The following is a 13,835-nucleotide window of genomic DNA, read 5'->3' as shown; positions in this document are numbered from 1 at the left end:
TTTTCCATCACTTCATTAATGAATTCCGAGAATAGACATTGGGCCTCCATATCCTCCTTTGTCATTTAACATGTTGCCAATTGTTAGAAGATCCTGCATGTTGTGTGAACTCTAGTCTTTTATGATGTAACACAGTTCACCATCTCTCACTACTTTTATAATCTACATTCGTAATGTGTCACCTTGGATCATACACATGACAAGCCATGGTCACCCAATCTGATGTTCGTCCAGTGTAGTCGAACTATATCCACACATGATGCAGGTCACCAAAGCTGGTCTATTGCATTCGATTCACCAAATCCAACCCTCAAGTAGGTCCAATGGTGGACATCTTGAAAACAAAGAGCTTCTCACTTGTGGACCCTTGTCCCCGCCGGGAACCTACTTCCGTGGAAAAAATCGTAAGTACACTCTCCTTTCAGCTTTAGACTTGCATCCAAGGTAAAGCTCTCCTTTGAAGGCTAGTGCCAAGATGAAGTGATTGACCTCCAAAACCTAAAAATCAAATTGTTCAAATTTCACACTTTACTTATTTAGATTTTAAACAAAAAACATAACTACCCAACCAAATTAGTGTGAGCTATCTTCCACTAGTGGTTCCATCTCCTGTGCAATGTTGATGAACTCTTTTTCCCCAATGAAATGTGAGGAACCACATTCTTACACTAGCACTACTATTATAATTTCTTTTGCCACACACATATGTACCTTTCTTGCTCTCGGCATTGTGATCTACTAACACCGTGGACACCATTGCTTTTTCCTATTAGTTAGTGCCTTGGATGTACCTACCCATACATTATGTTGATATCATTAATTGACTCATTATCTCGTTGGAGGGCATCACATAATAGATGTAGTGTAATTGCATGTAGCAATGTACATCACTAGCACTGAGCAGTCATTATAGGACCTCAATGGAGTCTTCTTGGGCCCTTTTATTTGGCAGTTTCAGGGAGTCAAACCTTTTCTCTCTTAAGAAGAAACGTTTTCTAATTTGAAGCTTCAAAACAGCTACTTTATTCGAATTTGAATTTTGGTGGAAAAATGGAATTTAAAATCTAGCGGATAAAACCATATCATGTAACATATCTATGGAAAGCTCTTGATGCATAGATCACGGATCTGTAATCTACGCTCAAATTGGAGCTTGTATGTAGAAGTTATGGAGGTCCGAAAATTGTAAAATTGCCCCCCCTCCCCCCCCTTTTTTGGGGGAAAAGTGCACCCTTTGACCACTCTTACACCTCTCTTAATCACCCATGGTTTTTGCTTACATGGCGGGCTCCTATTTGTCAAAAAGTTAAACGTTTGCATAACCTCATGGCAAATTAAACCCAAAAAGACTCCATTGAGTTCCTAATGAATGGCAAAGGAGCTTTCTAGACACATTAATGCACTCCTCTCCACCAGTGGTGGCTGGTGCCTTTAGCATGCTTCCCACTAAAATGTGATGTATTTGAAACCATGTGGCTATGTAAATGCGGGCAAAGTTCAATTACACACTTCAAACTACCTAGGCAATGGCTTCTCTGACACACTCTAGGGAAGGCAATGTTAGAGGTTTGTGGCTTTGACTAGTGCAGATGATACTTATGCTCCATGGAGTCCATTCCTGCACGTGTTCCCATTGTTAGTGGGAACTCAAATGCAATATCACCATTATATTGCCTAGGAATCTTCACGGCCTTGATAACCTCTTTCACATTCAACAAAAAATTTGTTAATGTGTTTCCCTTCTTCATGCTCCAAAGGTATTCCAAAATGCTCTTACCATATCCTCTTACAATAGTGAATGAGGTTGATTCATTGGTTTCATTGTTATCTTGTAGTAACGGGGGGCTGCATAGATCTATCATCAATTTTGTTGTTATCTTTTAAGGGGTTGCATAAATCTATCACATTAGACTGAGTTGGAAGTCCTTAGTGAGATATCTAAGATGGCTATTGGTTGTGGGTTTGAATTTAACAAGGCATAAACTGTTTCGGAGTAATTGGCTATAAGAGAGTCCTCAAGTATGTAGAACTCCTCCCCCTCATTATTAGAGGATGGCTCTAGAGAGACATGCAACTCTTGGGAACCAATATTTACTATTGCTTGCAATCCATAGAATAAGTGGGGGAGCTACTTGTTCTTGTAATAAGAACTTTTCACTCACAAGAATGCGGCAATTACTCAAACATAGATTCTTCTTAGAATATGGGAAGGTAATTGTACAGCTCATTGTAAAGAGGAACAAAAAAGAAGTACACAAGAACAAGAAATAATGACACAACAGGTACCAAGTACACACGAAACGAATGGTGATTAACACCTGGCAGTTTTAAAGTAATTATTTTTAAAAAAAATATTAATTTTAAAAAAATAAATTATGTGATATATATATATATATATATATATATATATATATATTAGAATCTTCCTATATGTAACCAAATACATTCCATCTCTCTCTCTCTCTCTCTCTCTCTCTCTCTCTCTCTTGCCATCTTGGGAGTGTAACATTAGGAATATCGTTGTGTTCGGACCTTGTGCTAATGGTTATGCTTATCAATAATCCTTTCGGTCAGCTACATGTTCAAAATATGACTCTCGCTAAAGATAAGATATAAATTTAACTCGGCTTTCTCCACTTTAGCCAAGAAACGATTCACTAAAATGTTTTTTTCCCTCTTTTTGATGTTTTCTCTCTCCTCTCTCCCTCCTCTCTCTCTCTCTCTCTCTCTCTCTCTCTCTCTCCCTCCCTCCCTCCCTCCCTCCCTCCCTCTCCCTCCTTCTCCTCTCTCTCCTCTCTCTCTCTTTCTCTCTCTCCTCTCAATCTCCCTCTCTTCCTCCTCTCTCTCTCTCTCTCTCTCCCACTCCTTTCTCTCCCTCTCTCTCTCTCTCTCCCACTCCTTTCTCTCCCCTCTCTCCCTCTCCTCTCTGTCTCTTCCCCCCTCTCTCTCTTTCTCTTGATTGCCTATGTGGACATTACAATGCCACCTGGCAGTGCTACGTGTAGTGCTCGAACTCGGGCATCACACGCGGATAATAATATCCACGTGGACATGCCACATGTAATGCATCGTCTCACAGCAACAAGAAAGGCCTTTTATAGCATGAAAGAAGGCTCCGTTTCAGGAGCAGTCATGATAGCCACCATGAGACGATGCAAAGCAAGGTGATTAGCCCAGCTAAATCAACACATTTGTAAGAAGTAAAGTAAAAACCCACACATTTGAAATTCCACCGTCTTCTCCACTTTGCATGGCACACTATCAAGCCAAAAGGTCATGTGAGACCCCCACCCCCTCCAAGGGAGCTGGCGGCGGAAGCAGTGTCAACCTCACTCGCGGGGCAAGGATCCACACTCGGGGCCTCGCCCCCACAGATGTCCGGACAAGAGACTAGTCTGGCGGTCCCTCCAAAACCGAACCCGGAAAACTTCCCTCGCTCGAAAGGCACGGCCCGAAAGGCACGGGCGATTCCTCTAGGGAAAATCTTCAAACGGGAGAATTAATCTAACGGGTCAAAGTCTTAACTATTCAAACTGATCTGACCGAACCTGAAGTCACATGGTCAGATCAAAGAAGAGACTTGGACTTGGTCCATAGAATCACCGATTTTTTCCTTCTTTAACGAGGCACAGCCGCCGCTGATTCCCTCTCCCATAGAACAAGGGTCTTCTCAGGACTTAATCTAACTAACGTAACTAATTGTAACTTAATGGTATCGCAGGAATTCCCCGATCCAACCTAACCCCAACTGGCCCATGGGTTAGCTAACCGCCCGACCACTGTATTGGTGGGATTCCTTTTAAGGATTTGATTATGTTTTGCCTGGGTACCGAGGAAAAGAGTTTCTAGGCTCCCTAGCCGGCGTTTCATGCAAAAATTAAGATAGGCATACCACGTACAAACCCAATATGAAATTGCCATTATAACAGAATCGGTTATCTTTAAAACAATCCTTCAATGAAAATCATAATATTACTGATCATCATCCTCTAAAATTTTGAGTCTATTGTATACAAAATATGTCATCTAGACTCTCCGCCGCCGTTGAAGACCAGTTGGCCAACCAACCAGATCCAATAGTGATTTAACCACATAAAATATCTAAATATATTCTTTCTACCACTTAATTTATCAATTCTAATTCTCTAGGTAGAATTTTGGTGAAAAATCATCTTTTGTCACCAAAATTTAATTCAATTCTTTCTCTACTTAAATACCATAAAATCTTTTCTTTTAACTAAACACCAATATCCATTTTTCTTAATAAGCTTAAAATTCTATTTTTCTCATTTAATGATTGGATTCGAATTGTCATGGGAATTCTTGTTTTATCATAAAATAAACTTATCTAAAATTTCTTTTTAATTTAATAAAAATATCCATTAATTCAAATAAACCAAGAATTCCACTTTTACCATTTAAATGATTGAATTCCAAATGTCATGGAAATTTCTCTTTTATCATGAAATAAATTTTCTCATGCATAAATTTATCTAAGATTATTCTTTAAAATTTAAATAAAAATATCCACCATTAATTCAATTATTCCAAGAATTCCACTTTTACCATTTAAATGATTGAATTCCAAATGTCATGGGAATTCCTCTTTTATCATTTAAATTTTCTCATGCATAAAAATAAATTTATCTAAAATTCTTCTAAAAATATTCATTATTTTTAGAAGGTCTCCCCTTCCTTGCCAAGGTGTCAAAAATTCATCACTCTTCCAAAATATCTCATTTTTTTTAGTAATATCTCATAATTTTCAACTAATAAACTTTGTACTCAGTCAACTCTTCATCTTATGTGAGCATTTACTCATTTTTGGGTATTTTCTTTTATTCATTGGATTTATCTCATTCCAACACTTGGATTCATCTTGTTGACCCATAGAAACCTTAATTGGACCATAATCCAAAAATTTCAAAAAATCTTGACCCTTAGGCTAAGGTCTTTTAAATCATTTTTAATTGATTCCTAATGCACCTTAGAGAATTTATTTTGAACTTGTATTTCAAGAAAATATATTTTTGATATTAGGAGAATTTGTTTATCCAAAAATATATCAATATTGAATTATCTCTCTCTCAAAATTTTCATCTCTCTAGGCAAAAACAAAGAAAATCAATATTTTCTTGTATTTCAGAAATAAGGAATGATTACAGGGGATTGAAGTAAAGCTTATTCATTATTCACGATGAGGAGGAATCTTACAGGTCATCATGCCAAGAGGCAAGCCAAGAAAGTAATAACTATCTTTCAGTCCACAGACAAACAACAGCATGGATTAACCCTCTCTTCTTGTGATGTGGGATATTTCTATAGCTCTCCACCCCCTTTTTTACACACAGGTGACATCAAGAAAGGGGAATGTGCACACCGTGTTTGTGGCTTGGAGCTTCAAATGGTCATCACAAACAAAATCTTAGGACTGTAGTAAGGCTGGTAGCAAATTGTGTGAATTTGAAACCAGCTAATGAATTACACCATTTATTCAGATTAAAAAGCTATTGCTTCAGGCCTTGTGATGTGGGACACACATCCAATTTTTCAGCCCTGGCTCCACCCATTTGGAAAATCACCCTCAGCGAGATTCCACTTCTTAGAACAGAGAGGATTTTTCTTTTACACCATAGGAAATGGGCGTTGTTCTGTATAGTGTGTTTCACAAAGCCATGCTACTTTGAAGGTGTCCTAGTAGATAGCACGCCTAAGCTTGAACTTCCTATGTATGTTGCTCTCAGTCATGCCCCCTTTCTGCTCAAGCACGCTCACCAGGAATTGCTGCAATCCTATAAAGTCCTCCACCGGTGTTGATAGTTTTGCTAGCAGGATCTCATTTTCAAGAAAGCCTGGCATGTCTAGCGCAAGCGCAATGAGTTGAGAGAAGTCGGGCACCATGGTTCCTGTGAGTCAGTTTTGCCTATTTTGCCTATATCAATTTTTGTGGCGCACTATGGTTGCTAGCACTAATCATCTTTTTAACATGTTATCTATTGACAATAAGTTGGATATCCGATGTGCTCTTACATGATGAAACATGTATTGGTTATTTACCAAAAATGTGTGGCAGTATGTATGTGGTACTGAGGTGTGTCCTACTTCTCCACTTGAGGCTCCACCCGCACCTGTTGAGGGTGCCTCAGTTGAGTCTACTAAGGCAAGCTCTTCAGCACCTCATCCACCTTGCGCTCCTACACGCGCTCCTACATAGGAACAGTTAAATTGGGATGCTCGTGAAGCCCAAACTCATGCTTTGATTGCTCTCTCATGCAAGAGGCACATAATTCCGCATATCCATTCTTGTACGTCTTCAAAGGATGCATGGGATAAGCTTGCCTCTTTGTATCACGTTCGTAATGAGGCTAGAGTTGCTTACTTGCGTAAGAAACTCGACACGAATGGCTGAGGATGACTCCATGGATGGGAACCTCATTAAGGACCTTAGAGAGAAGCTCATTAATATTCATGAGCTTATACCACTCTTATTTCTAATGTACTTCATGGCTTTCCTGAAATATATCAGAGTTTTGCTACCACATTGCGTCTTTCATCAAAGAATAAACCGGATGCGTATTCTTTTGATGACTTAGTGGGGATTTTGCTCAATCAGGAGCAATCCAAGACTAACAAAAGTTCCATCATAGCTGCTAATTAGGCATTTTCCACCTCTTTTTGTGGGGTAAGGGAGAGTCTAGGGTTGGTTCTAGTGCAAAGACCAAGAGAAAATCACAAGCCCATTCAGATCTCCTAAGTCTAAAGAGGAGAAGGATGAGAAGAAAAAGAGATGCAACTACTATCAAAAACCTGGTCATGTGTGATAGAGGAGTGGAGAAAGCGTATTGAGATAGAGAAGAAGAAGAAGTAGCCAAGAAAACATTTCACATGATGCAGGCTATGCATTGACAGTCACATGTAGTGATTATGTGTTGCCTTCTTCATGCTTGTCTATGTCACATGCTAATTGGTACTTTGATAGTGTTGCCTTCTTCATGCTTGTCTATGTCACATGCTAATTGGTACTTTGATAGTGGTGCTACAAAGCACATCACTTCTTGCAGGAAATTGTTCTCTACTTTACGGGATGCACCCCTTGGTGGAACAATTATGTGTGCCAACAATGCTTCTTATGCTATTAAGAGTGTTGGTGATGTGGAGTTGACCTCATGTAGTGGGGACACATTTACTCTTGCTAACACATTTTATGTACTTGGGATCTGTAAAAAATCTCATTTATATCTTAGCACTCGCAAAAGGTGGCTTTAAAGTCCATTTTTCTTACCATTCTTGCTCCATTTATGATAGATGAGATTCTAATGCACTTATGCTTTCTGGTACATTGTGCAATGGTCTTTATAGGCTTTACATGTATGACAGGAGTAGTGAATCTCACGATGATGCGATGGTTGCAACTACTTCACATGCATTTCGTGATAGTGAGCTATGGCATGCTCATTTTGGTCACTTAAATTTTCCCTCTCTTATGTGTTTATGTACAAAGTTAAAATATGGTGCATGAGCTACCTACTATCTACCTACTATACAGCTACCTAAGAAGCATGTATGCCAGGGATCTGTCTTGGGAAAGATGCATCGCCAGTCTTTTCCTAAGGACGGCACTGTACGAGCTACCCGCCCATTGTAGCTAGTACATAGTGACTTGTGTGGCGCTATGCAAGTTCCATTCTTTGCTAGACATTTGTATTTCATTACTTTCATTGATGACTACACTCGGTTTGTTGGGTGTATGGTTTTAAAGTGAAATCTTATGCATTTTCATCTTTTCATTCATTTGTTTCCATGGCTGAAAATGCTTGCAACCATAAACTTATGACACTGCGTACAGAACAAAGGGGGGGAATATATGTTGCAATGAGTTTTCAGCTTTTATGTAGTCTCATGGTATCTTTCATCAATGTACTACTCCATATACACCATAGCAAAATGGTGTGGCAGAGCGCCATAATCGTACGTTGATTGAAATGGCCCATTGTATGCTTAAAAGCAAGGATTTACTGAGTAGATTTTGGCTTGAAGCGGTCATGTGTGCAAACTATGGTACTAACCGTTGTCCCATTAAAGCATTGAAATCTATCACTCCTTATAAGGCATGGAATGGTAGAATCCAAGTTGTTATTCATATGTGAGTCTTTGGTTGCCTTGCATATGTGCATATACCCTCCCAACAAAGACATAAGCTTGATGTAAAGGCACTAAAATGTATTTTTGTGGGCTATAGCAATGAAAGCAAAGGCTATCGACTTTTGGTACCTTCCACAGGGAAGCTTATTGTGTCTAGGGATGTAATCTTTAATGAATATGCATCCCAACCTATGCTTTCATGCAAGCAACAGCCAGCTTTTAGGTTCATAGATGTATTCGATACTTTTCTACCTTTGTTTGGCTCTAGTGGGGATGTTTTGGAGCATGTGCCAACTCATTTTTAGCCCCCTAATGTTGCTGAGAATCAGAAAATTCAGCAAGTAAACACTCTTAATAATGATCTTGATATGTCACACGTTGATCAAGAGATGTGAGATGATGCATTGCATGAGGAAAATGCAGAGAATCATGTTGTAAATCGAACTCCTAGATGGCTAGTTGGGACTTTGCGCATGATACCAAGGAGTCTCATTTAATGCCGCCAAGACGTACTCGATCTGCTACTTGTTTGCAATGCATTGGCATAGTTTTTTGACACTGCTCTTTAATGAGGAGCCTTTATCTCATTATGATGCATTAGAGGATGAGCACTGCATGATAGCCATGCAATCGGAGTTAGACTCCATTCATAAAAATGGTACATGGGAGTTATGTGATTTGCTTGTTAGCAAGCATGCAATTAGTACAAAATGGGTGTTTAAGCTCAAGCATAGAGCAGATGGTTCTATTGAGCGATACAAAGCTCGACTAATTGTTGCCAAGGGCTATGCACAACGTGAAGGCATTACTAAGAGGAGACTTTTGCACCACATCATGTATGACAACCATTCGTATTATTGTTGCATTAGTTGCACATAAGGGTTAGCATGTCTACCAGTTGGATGTTAAAGCTACCTTTCTTAATGGTGATTTGCAGGAGGAGGTCTATGTGTCACAACCTCCTAGGTTTATTGACAAGGGTGCTAGGAATAAAGTATGTAGGTTGCCTAAAGCACTTTATGGCCTAAAGCAAGCACTGCTTTGGTACCAAAAGATTCATGCATATTTGACTGATCATGGCTTCAAGAATAGTTCAAGAGAGATTACTTATTATGTACGATGCTATTTAAAATCTTGTCTTCATCAGTACTCTTCATGTAAGCAAGTGTTTTGCTTACATGCATTATCTAGGCGCACTAAGCATTGGCAAGCATGTAAGTGAGTGTTTTGCTACTTAAAGGGAACCATACACTTTGCACTCTTCTATGGCAGCTCATTAACAGTTTGCTTGATTGCTTACATAGACAGTGATGGGCAGGATGCTATGAGACATGAGTGTTAGCCAGTGGTAACTGTTTCCTTCTTGGTGGCTCATGCATTTCATGGCTCAGCAACAAGAAGCAAGCTACAGTGGCCACTTTTAGCTCTGAAGCTGAGTACAGGGTAGCTTTCTTAGCTAGCTGCAGTGGAGTGTGTATGGCTTAGATGTCTATTGGGAGATCTTGGTATGGGATAAACATCCTCTACCACCATCTACGCTAACAGCCAGAGTGCTTTGGCAGTTGCACGAAATCTAGTATTTTATGTGTGCACAAAGCATATTGAGGTTCATTATCATTATGTTAGGGAGAGGCTTCATGCAGGAGAGATAGCTTTGACTTATGTTCCTACACACACCAATGTGGCAGATGGGTTTACCAAGCCTCTTTCAAGAGAGAAGTTTGAAGATACAAAGCTTTAAACTTATACCTCTTATAGGGTAATCTGCTACAACTTGTTTTCGTTCACCTCATTCTCTTCAAGGGGGTTTGTTAGCCATTAGGCCTCCAAGAATTTTGGGTGTAAACAAGGTCTGATACACGGGCACCTTTTACCTGGGTTAGACAAGGGTTTTTTCCTTGTGTGAACACACTAACATGTGTTGGGCTTTTAGCCTTGGGACTAGAGTACTAAATGTACTCTCATTCCTATACTCACATCTTATCATCATAGACTACACTTCCAGCACTTATGTTCTCTTCTTTTTCTACCCGCATGCTTGTGTGTGTATGAGCTTGCATCTTAACTCAATAAATCTCTCTCTCTCTCTCTCTCTCTCAACTTTAGATAGGACTTAGTTTTGTACATAAAATATCTTCAAGCATATGAACTTAATTAATAGCAATTTAGAAAATTGGATTCACTAAAAATTTTGAAATATTCTTTCTCACTCATTGAGATTATTTGAATACATTTGAAAAAGAGAAACAAAATAGAGTAATTCTAGGCTATAATGTTGGGCCCAACACCGAAAATTGGTAGTTCTCATGACCACAAACATCAACTACCCATCATCGATGTTGCATGGCATGTATGCCAATATATGCCACACGTAAACGATATTGTAGCTCTGATATCTGGATCCTCGAGCCTTTAAAGAAGTGATGATCCTCGTTACTCTTAAGTTCTTCAAACACAAAGATGCCAAAAACATGTAGATTTAACACTTCTATCATCTTGTAATTAAGAAAACACATAATAATAATTTTATATTCTAAACCCCTATACCATAAACAAATTCATAAGAAAAAGATTGTATAAATACCCCATAATTGCAACATCCTCAAGGATATTTTCTAGTAATCTTGTAGAGACCGGCACTCTCCAAGAGGATGGATCTACTTTAATAATACTATATTAAACTCTTCACAAAGCTTTAAGCAAAAAAGATATATAAATATATATATATATATATATATATATATACACACACCAAAAAAGATAACTTGAAGAAAAGAAGATATATATATATATATATAAACACACACACACACACACACACAAAATTATACTTGAAACCACTACATTTGTATTGGTGATGAACTCAAAAATAGAAGCCATTATATTCTTGTAAAAACTATGTCAAACAAAATATAAATTTTTCTTTATAAAATCTACATGTATTTGATTTCTCTTTGATATTTAAAGATAGAGAGAGAGAAACACACAAAGAAATTGAAATTAAAACACACAAGAGAAGCTTGGACCCAAGACTAAAAGATGGTATTTAAAAGAGAAGCATATAGACCATACTTTTGTGGCCTTCATATAGAACCCAGTGGAGACAAGGCCCACTATCAGAAAGAGGGGTTAGTGACGGTTATAGTGTGGCTTTTATATAAGGATTTGGAAAAGTGCAAGGTGTAAGCGTCACTATTTTTTCGATGCTATAACCGCTACTATATCCCTCATACCATCGCTATATTCCACGCTATTTTTGCTGCTCAGCAGCGTTGTAAAAAAAATTTAGCGTCACTATTTTTGATGCTCAGCAGCACTGTTAAAAACATTAGTGTCGCTATTAGCGACGCTGATAAAAAAATCAGCATCGCTATTTTCGCCAATCAGGGATGCTGATAAAAAACATGAACGTCACTACTTCTACCTTGTTGAGAAATATGGTGCCATGGAGCACAAGAAAGGTAGGGAGTGAGTCACATGAACGAGAGAAGAAGCATGCACATTAGATAAAGGAATAGACTAAGTGTCTAATATTAAAGGTTCATTTGTATGGTCACTTGTAAAAGGTGAAGCTTGTAAAAGGTGAAGTCAATGGTCAAAAGGTGACACAGAGGTCATCCTTAGGTCTTCATCATCTCTCCATAGTCGTGGGAGAGAGCTATCCACATCAACAAGAAACTCAGAAATATATACAAGTGACTCTTGTACCAACCAACCCTCGGCCATGCTACCTTCGGGTCTTGCATTTTGTCTCACGAAACCCTTCAAGGTCTTCATGAAGCGCTCGAGGAAGAACAACCATCGTGCATGTATAGTACCGCATATAGCAATCTCATCCACCAAATGCACTATGAGATGTAGTTGGCTTGTGAGAATAGAACATGGAAATGTCTCCTCCACTAACCAAACCACCTCCACTGACATAACTCGAGCATTCTCAAGCGTCGTGGGATCTATTTCCTTTGAGCTCACATACCTAGAAATGAAAAAGTACACCATATTAGTAATATGAACACCTTGCATGGAGCATTGATATGCATCACATTTTGTATCATGTAAAGTACCTCACAAGCTCGCCCATCTTGTAAATACAATTTTTAAGAATGTGGCATCAATGATTTGGGACCATCTAATTGGTAAAAAAGACACCCATACAATAAGGGATGACCTAAAGGATATTGGTGGATGCATGGAAAATGCATGGCCAAGGGTAGTCAATGATAAGGTGGTTTTACCAAAGGCGCCATGGAGGTTGATAAGGCAAGAGGAAAAGAATGTCGAGAATAAAATTTCATCCTGTTCATACACCAACCGCCGATGTAATGCACTTATTAAGGGATGCATTTACAATAATAAAAAAGAATTGCGAGCATCAATTGTATGGTCTCAAATCACACGATTGGCACAAGATGATGCAGGTACATACAAAACTATATCTATTTTTGGGGCACTCCTTGGTTTATGTTATGTGGAATCTACATTGATCTTTCATTGTTTTCAAAAATTGATTGCACTAGTTTATACTTCCAATATCAATTGGTGGGTACGAAAAAGAGAAAGCTCGGAATGCCATCTATAAATTAGGTGGATTGGCGAGGTGATTTCCAATCAAAACTATAGATTTGTGCATTTGGTATAACATATAGCTTTCAAATTATCTATTATTCTTTAATTTATCATTTATTACTTTGTTAAATAGGTGGATAGTGTCAAAGGAGATTCATCTAGATTCCATTGAGAAGGCTCGAGTTGAGTCAATTGAGGCAATGTGCATAATTGAAGAAAGCTTTCCAAGAAGCATACTCACAACTCAATTGCACCTTCTAGTACATTTGGTGGTGGATGAGGTGGCTATATATGGCGTTGTTCATAGCTGGTGGATGGTCTTTCTTGAATGCTTCATGAAAACCTTAAAGGGATTTGTGAGGCAAAGGGCAAGGCCAGAAGGAAGCATGGCAGAGGGATGGTTGGTGCAAGAATCCCTCATATATACATCTATGAATATTTGAAACAAATTGATCCATCTATGAATATTTGAAACAAATTGATCCATCTATGGGCCTAGATTCATGCTTAACAATGAGGATGAACGAATGGTGTCACATGGAAAAGGACGCATTCAAAATATGGATGAGTCCATATTTTGAATGAGTCCATGCGCAAAAAGGTCATTACATTTTATCTTCTTAACACTTCTATGATGGAAAAGTGGATTGAGGAATATGAAGATGCAAGAAAGATAAGGATAGAGGAGAGAAGAGCATTTAAGAGATCAACACAAAGGCACATAGCATACCCACCCAACCTAAAGGCTCTTCCAAAGGATTGCAATATTGAATGGCTTAGAGATTCCCTAGAGGAAGCAAAAAGGATGGGAGAGGAGCTTAAAAGAGAAGAATGGGAGTATACAAGGGGATGCGACTACCATGTGAGTAAAGATGTTTTGCTAAGATATATAATGTTGAATACTAAAATGCTTACATATAAGCTGTATTAAATATTTTTGATTAGGTTGCAGTATAAAGTGCATAATGCAATGTGGTTAGAAGGTCGACATTTTTGCACTAACCTCTAGACTCCAAGAGATGGTGGTGTAATGGCAAGTTTTGACCAAGAAAGTCAAGCTAGTAGAAGAGATAATAATATTATAGCAAAAAAACTTAAATATTGTGGAACAATTCAAGACATCTTGG

The sequence above is a fragment of the Cibotium barometz genome, chromosome 14 (genome assembly GCF_041138505.1).
Source record: "Cibotium barometz isolate CiBa-2024 chromosome 14, ASM4113850v1, whole genome shotgun sequence".
In the NCBI taxonomy this organism is placed as follows: Eukaryota; Viridiplantae; Streptophyta; class Polypodiopsida; order Cyatheales; family Cibotiaceae; genus Cibotium; species Cibotium barometz.
Note: the sequence above shows the minus strand (reverse complement) of the source record.